Raw genomic sequence first — 12,602 nt, 5'->3', positions numbered from 1 at the left:
CTACATGAAACTGGACCTTTCGAGACTAACCCTTTAGCGACAAAGTTTCCATTCCGGCCCAAAATTAAAACCCACCAACTCTCTGCGGTTTCCGGCGATTTCCTGGACTATTCAACTACCGTGTTCACTCATAAGCTCCAACCAATTAAAACCCACTAGCTGCGATTTCCTGGTTAGCGAAAGCTTTCGACTTTTTTATACAATATCAAGCTCAAGGTTAGATGCATTAACTGTGAAAGCATGGTACCTAGAGTTAGAATCTCTCTGTGGAAATAAATTATAGCACTCTATACAATGAAAGTTAAGAACAATTTGATTATTAATTGCTAGATTTATTGTTGATTTGTTGAAGTGATGTAACGCCCTAACACGCTCTAACTGAAAAGACGCAGCGGAAAATACATGCCATAAAATTTCTTTCATTATGAACGTCTTGAGTTACTTGAGGTTCATTTTGAGGTGACACATTTACAATGAATACATTAATTTATCTCATTTACATAATAAAACACAACTTGTGTGTATTGAATTACTCTCTCATACAATCCCATACAATCCTTCACGTGACTCGGTCCTCGATCTCCATTCCTTGATGATATCCTGTAACCCGATCAACCTGCGCTCACCACATACATTCATAACGTTAGTACACATTATAAGCTTAAATAAGATTCCTCCTTACTGACTATTCATTTCATTATCTCGTCATATTCCAGCTTTCTATCTGATTATACATTCCGTGGTGAGACTTCTTCGTTGTACCTGCGTTACACTTCGTTCACAAGGCACGCTATTATTATCGTCAATGCTCAATTTCATCGAATACATGCATATATACTTACATACATACCTTCATATATATATATATATATGCAAACGTTCGCACATAACTACTCACATACGTGCGTACCTACATACATACATGCGTGCCTACATACATACGTACATACGTACATACATACATACATACATACCTACATCATTGCGTACACTTCCGACATTATAGATATATACGAATATACATTCCTGCTAGTAATATATTCAATTCATACATGCCCAATCACATACGTACCTCTATAAACTTACTTATGCCTCTTATACTTATCTTGCTCCATTTTATGCTTGCGTATACGCTCATTGTAGCTCATGAACATTTTACAATGAGTTAGATTACATTTTGGGACACCCTATGGGCTACGGGACTGATTTGGACGAATTCTGCACATTTTAATGAACCTGCAGCTGACGCATGGCCGTGCGACCAACCGCACGACCGTGCGGTACCTACAACGTCGGGGGCACTGGTAGTGCACAAGCCCGTGCATTGATTTACTCGGATATGCACGACCGTGCGGCCAAGCGCACGACCGTGCGCCACCAATTCTTACGGTGACAGCCTACTGCCTTACGGCAGGGTTAAATGCCCAGCACCCACCGTAGCTTACGGTGGGCACCGTAAGCTACGGTGATGCCCAGTTCAGCCTTCGTTTTTAATACTAAAACTTGCATAACTTACTCGTTTTTGACCCGTTTTACGCGAATCTTTTTCCTACGCGACCATAAATTAATTCTCCATCACATGGAGTGAAAATCCAATATTTGGACTACCAAATTTTATGACTCTTATGCCTTCGACTTATTTCCCTTTTACCGAATTTTGACCCGTTCATGCATATCTCAACATAACTTGTTTCTAATTGTCCGTAAAACCTTTCCCTGCATTTTAGACTAAGAGTCCTTGCCCCGGGTCCGTAATCTTTACGAATTTCATTATCGCTACCTTACTTATACATAATTATTCGACCCGTTTAAACCCATCCAATTACCTTAATGCTTTCATCATTACATAGCCTTACATAATTTCCCCACAATCATGAACATGAAAATTGTATATACATACTAAGAAGTGAGTCGGAAGTCACTTACCTTGTGCATCCAAGTTTGTGCAAAGCTTCCCCTTTCCTCATGATCCGTTAGCTTTCCATACTTGAGTCCATGTCAATTAGGGTTCCTATCCTTTCAAGTCATTATGTCCACATCAAAGTTAGTATGCATGTTCATTCATATCACATCCATTTCAAACTCTTAGCTACATAGACTTTCATTAGTCAAACTTATCATGCATATGACATGAACCGACAATCCACATTGTTCAACATTCATTCAGTCAATTTATTATCATACGTACGTACATTTAATCGTCCTAACACCTAATCATGATTCTTTAATTTCTCATAGACATATTCATAAGTCTAATCATGTCACTCGCATATTCATTGACTTTTCAGAAAGTCAACGACCATACTTACTTATTCCCCACTTATAAACACACACCTTTATCTCGATATGATAAACTATTTTAGTAACACCATACACATTTCATAATCATGTCATGTAGTACATACAACTACATAGTCACTTGATTTCTTACTCGATATTCACAAAAATCAATTTACGCATAGTAACACTTTCATGATCCTTCATTTGACAACTACATGCCAAGTTAGCCAATTTAATGAAACGTATCATCATACTTAACTAGTAGCTCACAACTTCTTCACTTAGTACATGCTCATCCTAAATTACCATTAAGCCACTAGTCCGTCTCATGGTGTGCACCACTTTTCAAGCATCGGATACTAATTCCTAATGCATACTTTCACGGAACCATCTCATCAACTAACTACTCACATGTATTTCATCCAAAACACGTATCTCATGCTAACTTAACTATCTAACATAACATTATCACATTCTACACTAAATTACCAAATTCTTGCAATAATTTTACTTTCTAGCTTCGCCTAGACATTTCATCGAACACTAGGCGTGCGTACTAACATTTATGCATAATGTACAAGTAATTCAAGCATATTCTTTCCATAATCGAGCAAGATCACTTTGTCATAAATTTTGCATCATGTTACCATCAAAACCTACCACATATCCTATGCATCAACATAATCATTAACATACACATATTCATCATGACTATTCTCATGCTCATTGACATAGGTTTCATTCCAAATCACTATGACAACCAAAATTTAGCCATAATTCAACTTAAACATGATAGCAATAGTAAACTTTCATCCTAATTTGGATCAAACTCACATATTCATCAAAACCCACTTCATGGTTGTTCATCAAAACTAAAAATTAAGGCATACCTTGGCTAAAGCTTGCTTAGATAATCACTTTTAGGGCTCATGCAAGTTCGAATTCGGCCATAATCCATCCCAATCGTTGATTAGGGTTTGAGAAGGGTTTCCCCCTTTCTTCTTCTCCTCTGATCGAACACACACACACACACACACACGTCCAGGTGTGTGTGTTTGGGGTTTTAATTTTATTTTATATTTTTTTTTCCATTCTTTCCAAAACAACCCCCTCATGTTTGACACTTGCCCATAATTAACCCTATTTCATGTCCTTGTTTGTTTTGACTAAGCATTTAACTAGGTTCAATAACCTAGTTACTACATTCTATTTTATTAGGCATGGGGTCTTACTAACAAATTTAATAATTCGGTTTTGGGGCGTTACAAGTCTACCCCCCTTAAAAGAGGTTTCGTCCCCGAAACCTTTCTCATTTCTATTAGACACTAATATCCTTTCCCCTTACTTTATCGACACGACCACTGGCCCATCTTAGTAACAACCCTCTATATTTTAGAACCCGTCTCGGAGTTCTTATTAGTGTCGCTTTCACTAATAGCGCTAGCTTCCAACCCATTTCTTAGCTATTGGTTCATTCATCATTCTAATACCCATATATCATGTGCATTATATATCTTTTTGTTCACCTCAACATTCTTATTATTTTCGTCAACTATACAACCTTATTTCGAAATTTATACACACACATATATGTCTAACTTCGACTGGTACCTCATCATGATAGGTAACTACCTGTCCTTGTTTCATAAATCATTCATATAACTGACTTATTCCTAATAAACTCTTACTATCCGTACTAAACTTTCACGTAACATTCTCATTTCATTGACCGTTTGCAACAGGTCAACATTCATATTTATTCGAACTTGTATTAACACTTTCATTCACATGATCCGTTTATGACGGGTCTAATACCTTCATCTCATTTCTTAAAATTACATTCTATACGTATATCATATAACATTTAGTTCTTGTTTTATTATCGCAACAAAACTATTAATTCATAGTCACCTATACATGCTTTAGCTACAAGGTTGACATCATTTTATATTTCTACAGTTACTTGTATCATACGTACCTTTACGTTACTTTCAAATTATCTCATTCATCTGACATTACAACTACCCTTAATTCCTGCATTACTTAATCTACTTAAGTAAACATGTCGTGCAAATTCATACATTGTTGACTTTTCAGAAAGTCAATCATCTCACCTACATTCTTTCATCATATGATCATGTACTCATCTAAACCTAGTCGGCCACACCAAAGATACTATTTACATTTCATAATCATGGTGAAAGACACACATGTACATAAGTACATGATCAACTAATTACATATATGCACATGTATCACCATTTCAACTCATACTAACATATTCGAAATACTATAGTTGGCAATCATATTCAAAACTAAAAATTTGACATAATCTCAACACCATTCCTTACTAGTAAGTTCATATTTCTCATACTTTATCTTCGACTTACCTCATTTGTCCTACATTCTATTCTTCTCAATTCATGCATCACTAAAGTTGCCTACACAAGCGCATCATATAGGTTCTTCATACGAGAGTCTAACCCATACCCGAAGGTTTCGCTCATAACTTATAAAACGTAATTCTCAATGACATGGTTTTCTCCTTATGTTAATTATAAAGAATTAACCATTCCATACTATACCATACTCCTTTCACCACTCAATTTGCAGGGCGATTTCGATTTACTAATTCATACTTATCCGTCATAAATTAAAACACTTTACTTACCTCGATTTCATTCCATACTACAACGATCTGTAAATCAGGTCTGTCTACCTTCTTCACGAGTACTAGCCAGACCAGGCTAGATTCCATTCATCCATGTAATGTGCCTCCATTCGAACACATCCCTTCACCAATTCTGTTGGTTTCATCACACCAAAGATTCTAACATTATCATCAAGAAATTTAACAGTTAGTACTTTTCATTTCTCACACGAAACTTTTTCATTCTAGTTACTTAGTTCGCCAACCTTCATAATTTAATCTTTCAAGGCCAACTAACATTTCTTATTTATCGTATATGCATCGAGATACACGTTCGTACTTCTTTCCATTCATGCTTACTTACAAAATCATTCATTACGTTATTTCGGCACTCATGACCAAGCTTCCCCTTTTCATTCATACTTAAATTATTGTCTGGGTCATAGCCCGCCCCACATTATGACTCCTATGGATCGATTACTAACACATTTAACACATAACAGATTTTAAAAAAAAATTCTTTCTTTCATTTTAAAACTTAAGTTTGTGTGCGTCCATTACGATCATTCTTTTGTTCGTTTACTTTGCATTTACTCATAGAACTCGTTTGACATAACTACAGTCAAACTGTCGACACATTGTGATGTGGACTAATTTCATCCTTTTTATATTTTAAATCCGTCCCGCGAACTCAAACGTCACATTCATGCCTTTTATTGCTTTCATGTTTTGAATCCGCCTAGCGGTTCCAAACATACCATTCATACATTTTCTTCCTTTCGTGCTTTGAATCCTTTTCGCGGATTCAAACATTTCATTTACATCATCCATTCACATCTTTCATTCATTACATGTGCTGAATCCGTCTCACAAATTCAAACATATCTTTTTCTGCATTTCATTCCTTGAATCCGTCTTGCGGATTCAAACATTCCATTCATGCCTTTCATTCCTTGATTCCTTCTTACCGATTCAAACATTGCATTTTACACCTTTCATTCTTTGAATCCGTCTCGCGGATTCAAACATTTCATTTATACCCTGTTGATCCGTACTTTCTTACGGATTCAACATTCTTCATTTTTATCACTCGTACTTTTCATTCCTACATAGTACTCTCAATTTCCCGAGAGCCTTACTACCCACTTCACCCGCACGCCCACCTGCTACCCAATTCTAACGGACATACCTGCGATAATTACCACGGTCTCACGAACGTCATATGCTTCTTGCGTACTGGCCAGGTGCGCAATTCACATACTAATTCCGTGCCTTCAGGTAATCATCGCCTTATGTCCGCATTAGTGGGTCTCAGTTCGTGCTACATTTTTACAATTTTACCAAGACAATATCGTTGTCTTCCGTTTAGTACTTACCCTCCCAAGGAGACTTCTTCCTTTTTCTTTTAACAACGGTACCCATACATATCAACATTGTGTACCTGGGGTCCGTCTGTCCATTCGCATCCTTGACTGCCTTAGCATCCACCTTAGACTGCATTCACGGATCATCCTCTCCAAACTTTTAAGCTTACCTTGCACATAGCAAACCGTTAGCTTCTTCATATGAATACATACATACACGTTTTCCTTTCATTTCTACCTTTAGATCTTGATCGAGTCATGGATTGTACAGGTTCCTTATCACAAGAGCACATAGGTTTGAGTTCAAGTACCTACCTTCCCGTACTTGATTCCCTCAAACCAGGGCTCTGATACCAACTTGTAACGCCCTAACACGCTCTAACTGAAAAGACGCAACGGAAAATACATGCCATAAAATTTCTTTCATTATGAACGTCTTGACTTACTTGAGGTTCATTTTGAGGTGACACATTTACAATGAATACATTAATTTATCTCATTTACATAATAAAACACAACTTGTGTGTATTGAATTACTCTCTCATACAATCCCATACAATCCTTCACGTGACTCGGTCCTCGATCTCCATTCCTTGATGATTTCCTGTAACCCGATCAACCTGCGCTCACCACATACATTCATAACGTTAGTACACATTATAAGCTTAAATAAGATTCCTCCTTACTGACTATTCATTTCATTATCTCGTCATATTCCAGCTTTCTATCTGATTATACATTCCGTGGTGAGACTTCTTCGTTGTACCTGCGTTACACTTCGTTCACAAGGCACACTACTATTATCGTCAATGCTCAATTTCATTGAATACATGCATATATACTTACATACATACCTTCATATATATATATATATATATATATATATATATATATATGCAAACGTTCGCACATAACTACTCACATACGTGCGTACCTACATACATACATGCGTGCCTACATACATACGTACATACATACATACATACATACATACCTACATCATTGCGTACACTTCCGACATTATAGATATATACGAATATACATTCCTGCTAGTAATATATTCAATTCATACATGCCCAATCACATACGTACCTCTATAAACTTACTTATGCCTCTTATACTTATCTTGCTCCATTTTATGCTTGCGTATACGCTCATTGTAGCTCATGAACATTTTACAATGAGTTAGATTACATTTTGGGACACCCTATGGGCTACGGGACTGATTTGGATGAATTCTGCACATTTTAATGAACCTGCAGCTGACGCATGGCCGTGCGACCAACCGCACGACCGTGCGGTACCTACAACGTCGGGGGCACTGGTAGTGCACAAGCCCGTGCATTAATTTACTTGGATATGCATGACCGTGCGGCCAAGCGCACGACCGTGCGCCACCAATTCTTACGGTGACAGCCTACTGCCTTACGGCAGGGTTAAATGCCCAGCACCCACCGTAGCTTACGGTGGGCACCGTAAGCTACGGTGATGCCCAGTTCAGCCTTCGTTTTTAATACTAAAACTTGCATAACTTACTCGTTTTTGACCCGTTTTACCCGAATCTTTTTCCTACGCGACCGTAAATTAATTCTCCATCACATGGAGTGAAAATCCAATATTTGGACTACCAAATTTTATGACTCTTATGCCTTCGACTTATTTCCCTTTTACCGAATTTTGACCCGTTCATGCATATCTCAACATAACTTGTTTCTAATTGTCCGTAAAACCTTTCCCTGCATTTTAGACTAAGAGTCCTTGCCCCGGGTCCGTAATCTTCACGAATTTCATTATCGCTACCTTACTTATACATAATTATTCGACCCGTTTAAACCCATCCAATTACCTTAATGCTTTCATCATTACATAGCCTTACATAATTTCCCCACAATCATGAACATGAAAATTGTATATACATACTAAGAAGTGAGTCGGAAGTCACTTACCTTGTGCATCCAAGTTTGTGCAAAGCTTCCCCTTTCCTCATGATCCGTTAGCTTTCCATACTTGAGTCCATGTCAATTGGGGTTCCTATCCTTTCAAGTCATTATGTCCACATCAAAGTTAGTATGCATGTTCATTCATATCACATCCATTTCAAACTCTTAGCTACATAGACTTTCATTAGTCAAACTTATCATGCATACGACATGAACCGACAATCCACATTGTTCAACATTCATTCAGTCAATTTATTATCATACGTACGTACATTTAATCGTCCTAACACCTAATCATGATTCTTTAATTTCTCATAGACATATTCATAAGTCTAATCATGTCACTCGCATATTCATTGACTTTTCAGAAAGTCAACGACCATACTTACTTATTCCCCACTTATGAACACACACCTTTATCTCGATATGATAAACTATTTTAGTAACACCATACACATTTCATAATCATGTCATGTAGTACATACAACTACATAGTCACTTGATTTCTTACTCGATATTCACAAAAATCAATTTACGCATAGTAACACTTTCATGATCCTTCATTTGACAACTACATGCCAAGTTAGCCAATTTAATGAAACGTATCATCATACTTAACTAGTAGCTCACAACTTCTTCACTTAGTACATGCTCATCCTAAATTACCATTAAGCCACTAGTCCGTCTCATGGTGTGCACCACTTTTCAAGCATCGGATACTAATTCCTAATGCATACTTTCACGGAACCATCTCATCAACTAACTACTCACATGTATTTCATCCAAAACACGTATCTCATGCTAACTTAACTATCTAACATAACATTATCACATTCTACACTAAATTACCAAATTCTTGCAATAATTTTACTTTCTAGCTTCGCCTAGACATTTCATCAAACACTAGGCGTGCGTACTAACATTTATGCATAATGTACAAGTAATTCAAGCATATTCTTTCCATAATCGAGCAAGATCACTTTGTCATAAATTTTGCATCATGTTACCATCAAAACCTACCACATATCCTATGCATCAACATAATCATTAACATACACATATTCATCATGACTATTCTCATGCTCATTGACATAGGTTTCATTCCAAATCACTATGACAACCAAAATTTAGCCATAATTCAACTTAAACATGATAGCAATAGTAAACTTTCATCCTAATTTGGATCAAACTCACATATTCATCAAAACCCACTTCATGGTTGTTCATCAAAACTAAAAATTAAGGCATACCTTGGCTAAAGCTTGCTTAGATAATCACTTTTAGGGCTCATGCAAGTTCGAATTCGGCCATAATCCATCCCAATCGTTGATTAGGGTTTGAGAAGGGTTTCCCCCTTTCTTCTTCTCCTCTGATCGAACACACACACACACACACACACACACACGTCCAGGTGTGTGTGTTTGGGGTTTTAATTTTATTTTATATTTTCTTTTTCCATTCTTTCCAAAACAACCCCCTCATGTTTGACACTTGCCCATAATTAACCCTATTTCATGTCCTTGTTTGTTTTGACTAAGCATTTAACTAGGTTCAATAACCTAGTTACTACATTCTATTTTATTAGGCATGGGGTCTTACTAACAAATTTAATAATTCGGTTTTGGGGCGTTACAAGTGATTTCAAGAAGAAATTGAAATTTTGGTGTTATTTTTGTTATGGGTGACTTCAAGAACTGATCAAGATTGAAAGAGTTGAGTTTTATGGTGGGTTATTAATTAAAAAGACAGGTGAAAAGACATTATTAAATCTAACGGTGTTAGTGGTAAAGGTTGACACGGTAGCAAAACAGGAATATAAAGCTTGGTTTTTGCCGATTTCATAGTGAAAGGTACGAAGTGCAGCTTTGGTATAACATAAAGGTTGATTTCTGCAATTTTGTCTATATTTAAACTTATCGGTACAAAACATAATATTATTATATAACCGTTACACATTAAATATTATAATGGCCGTTACATATTGAAATGTCATTTAAGAAAAAAATAATCATTAGCAATATTATTATAACTAGAATGCTCATTGAACTGTCTGTCTTATAGGACTATGCGCGCTGCTGGTTTTAAACACTATTCGTCGTTCCAAAAAAAAATATAACATGATAATAATTCAAAATTTAAAACATTTAGAAACTAATGAAAAGCGTTAGCTAAGCATGTGCTTTTTGATGTCCGCTAAAGCAAAGCGGCCGCTAAAAGTTAAGTATCACAAACTGCCATGTGTAACATCGTCACATGTCGCCGATTGAGAGACTCTAAAATAGCCTAAAATAATAAGAGACTCAAAAACTAGCCAAATGTATTTTTATTTTTATTTATAAGTATAAAGATTATAATCTATTTTAAGTATCTTTTGTTTTTTATTTTATTATTATAATCTATTTTGAGTATTGTTTTGTTTTTTATTTTATAACTTTTAAAAATATGATGTTTTATAAAATTTTAGGTATGCTTTTGCGGCGTGCTTCTACGATCACGGGAACTAATCAATCGGTCATTTCTTCGGTCTCTTCCTCAGAGTGAAGCTAGCCTTTTTACGTGTCAATATTTATTTTACTCGAAACCTAGTTTAAAACAAATACAAAACTATAATATATTTTGTTGTCCGTGTGTCATTAATGTTATAAAAAACGTGAAGTTCACAATAAATAAAACTAGTAATATGACCCGCGAGTGATGCACCGCAGGACTGTTGCAAACATGTAATGAATTAGTTCAATTGTTATGTGATGCGTTAACCATATAAATCTGTGTGTTTCAACGTATTTGATTTATGGTTTGCTTAAAACGTAAATATAAAGGACAAAGGGACGTGTAGTCAAAAGAGATTAAATAGAGCCTTTAAAAAGAAAAAATAAACAACAAAATGACAAAATAAAACACATTAGGTATGCATGAGTGTTTTGCAAAGTGAAAGCACTAAAGTCACGAGGTTTAATATACAAATTATAATTGAATATTACTTTTACCCGCCGCGCGTTGCTACGGAGTCGAAACGTAAAGCAAATATTATATTTGACCCCACTCGGTTTGGAGGAAACTTTACGTCAAAATGTGGAACAACCGAAAACGTTCATAAAATAAGTATGTAAACGTATTACATTTGATTTGACTCGTTTCTAAAAAAAAGTTAACAACTTGAATTTATACCCACACATACGTAAAAACATGCACATAAAAATAGTACTTTTAAAGTAAAGGAATGGAATGGGTAAACTCGGAACATTAGAAACTTGATGGGGTTAAAATGGTATTTCACAAAGTTTTGAAACACTCCAATAAATTAATTTTTGAAAAAATAAATTCATATATATGTATTAATTTGAAACATCCCAATGAATAGTGCTATAGTGTGCTACAATAATTTTTTTTTTTTTATCATTGACTTTGTCTTTTTGTCATTTTGTTTTTTTTTTACTTTTAACCTTTAACTTTCAGTATTTACTCTTACGACCCCTTAACTTTCTAAATACTTTTTAACCGAGTTTTACGTCTTTATTTTTATTTACGTGTCGATATAAATTTAAGTTGATTTACGTTTCGACATAATTCTTTTTGTGTTTTCTCAACTTTCAGTATTCACACTGACAACCCTTTAACTTTCTAAATATTTTTTCAGTCAGTGATTTTTTTTCTTTTTTTTGTCTTTTTACTTTTTTTTTTTTTTTTTTTTTTTACTTTTAACCTTTTTCAGCATTGACTCTTACAACCTATTAACTTTCTAAATACTTTTTAATCGACTTTTACGTCTTTATTTTTACTTACGTGTCGATATAAACTTAAGTTGACTTACATTTCGACATAATTTTTTTTTGTATTTTCTCAACTTTTAGCATTGACACTGAGAACCCTTTAACTTTCTAAGTACTTTTGTAATCGAGTTTTCCGGTCGATGTAAAACACGTGTCTACATACTTTTTTACTTACCACGACTTTATTTTGTAAGTTTTCTCTTTCGACTGCTATATCGGATCAAAAATCGGCTCGCCCCGCCGCGAAGCGCGACTGTAACCCACTAGTTATCAAACAAACGTTATTGAAAAAAACTATTAGATTAAAAACGTATATTATATATGATACAGAGCTAAAATTAAAACATTAAAAATTGAATGGGTTAACTTGTAAAACTTGTAAAATGAAGTTGGGGGCTATAAATACCAATTTGCAAAGTGAAAGGGTAGCAAAGCCCACCACTATGCGAATTCGAGGGGCTATAGAATCTATATAAGATAGCATACAATATAACAGGACGTCTCCAAGTGAAAAATGCAATTTGATGGGAAAAAAGGGTCGGCTCAAAATTTTCTAAATTTTTCTAGGCCTAAAGCGAATAGTAAAATTAGGGTCCTT

This window comes from Helianthus annuus, chromosome 1 (genome assembly GCF_002127325.2).
Source record: "Helianthus annuus cultivar XRQ/B chromosome 1, HanXRQr2.0-SUNRISE, whole genome shotgun sequence".
Taxonomy (NCBI): Eukaryota; Viridiplantae; Streptophyta; class Magnoliopsida; order Asterales; family Asteraceae; genus Helianthus; species Helianthus annuus.
This window is presented reverse-complemented; position numbering follows the sequence as displayed.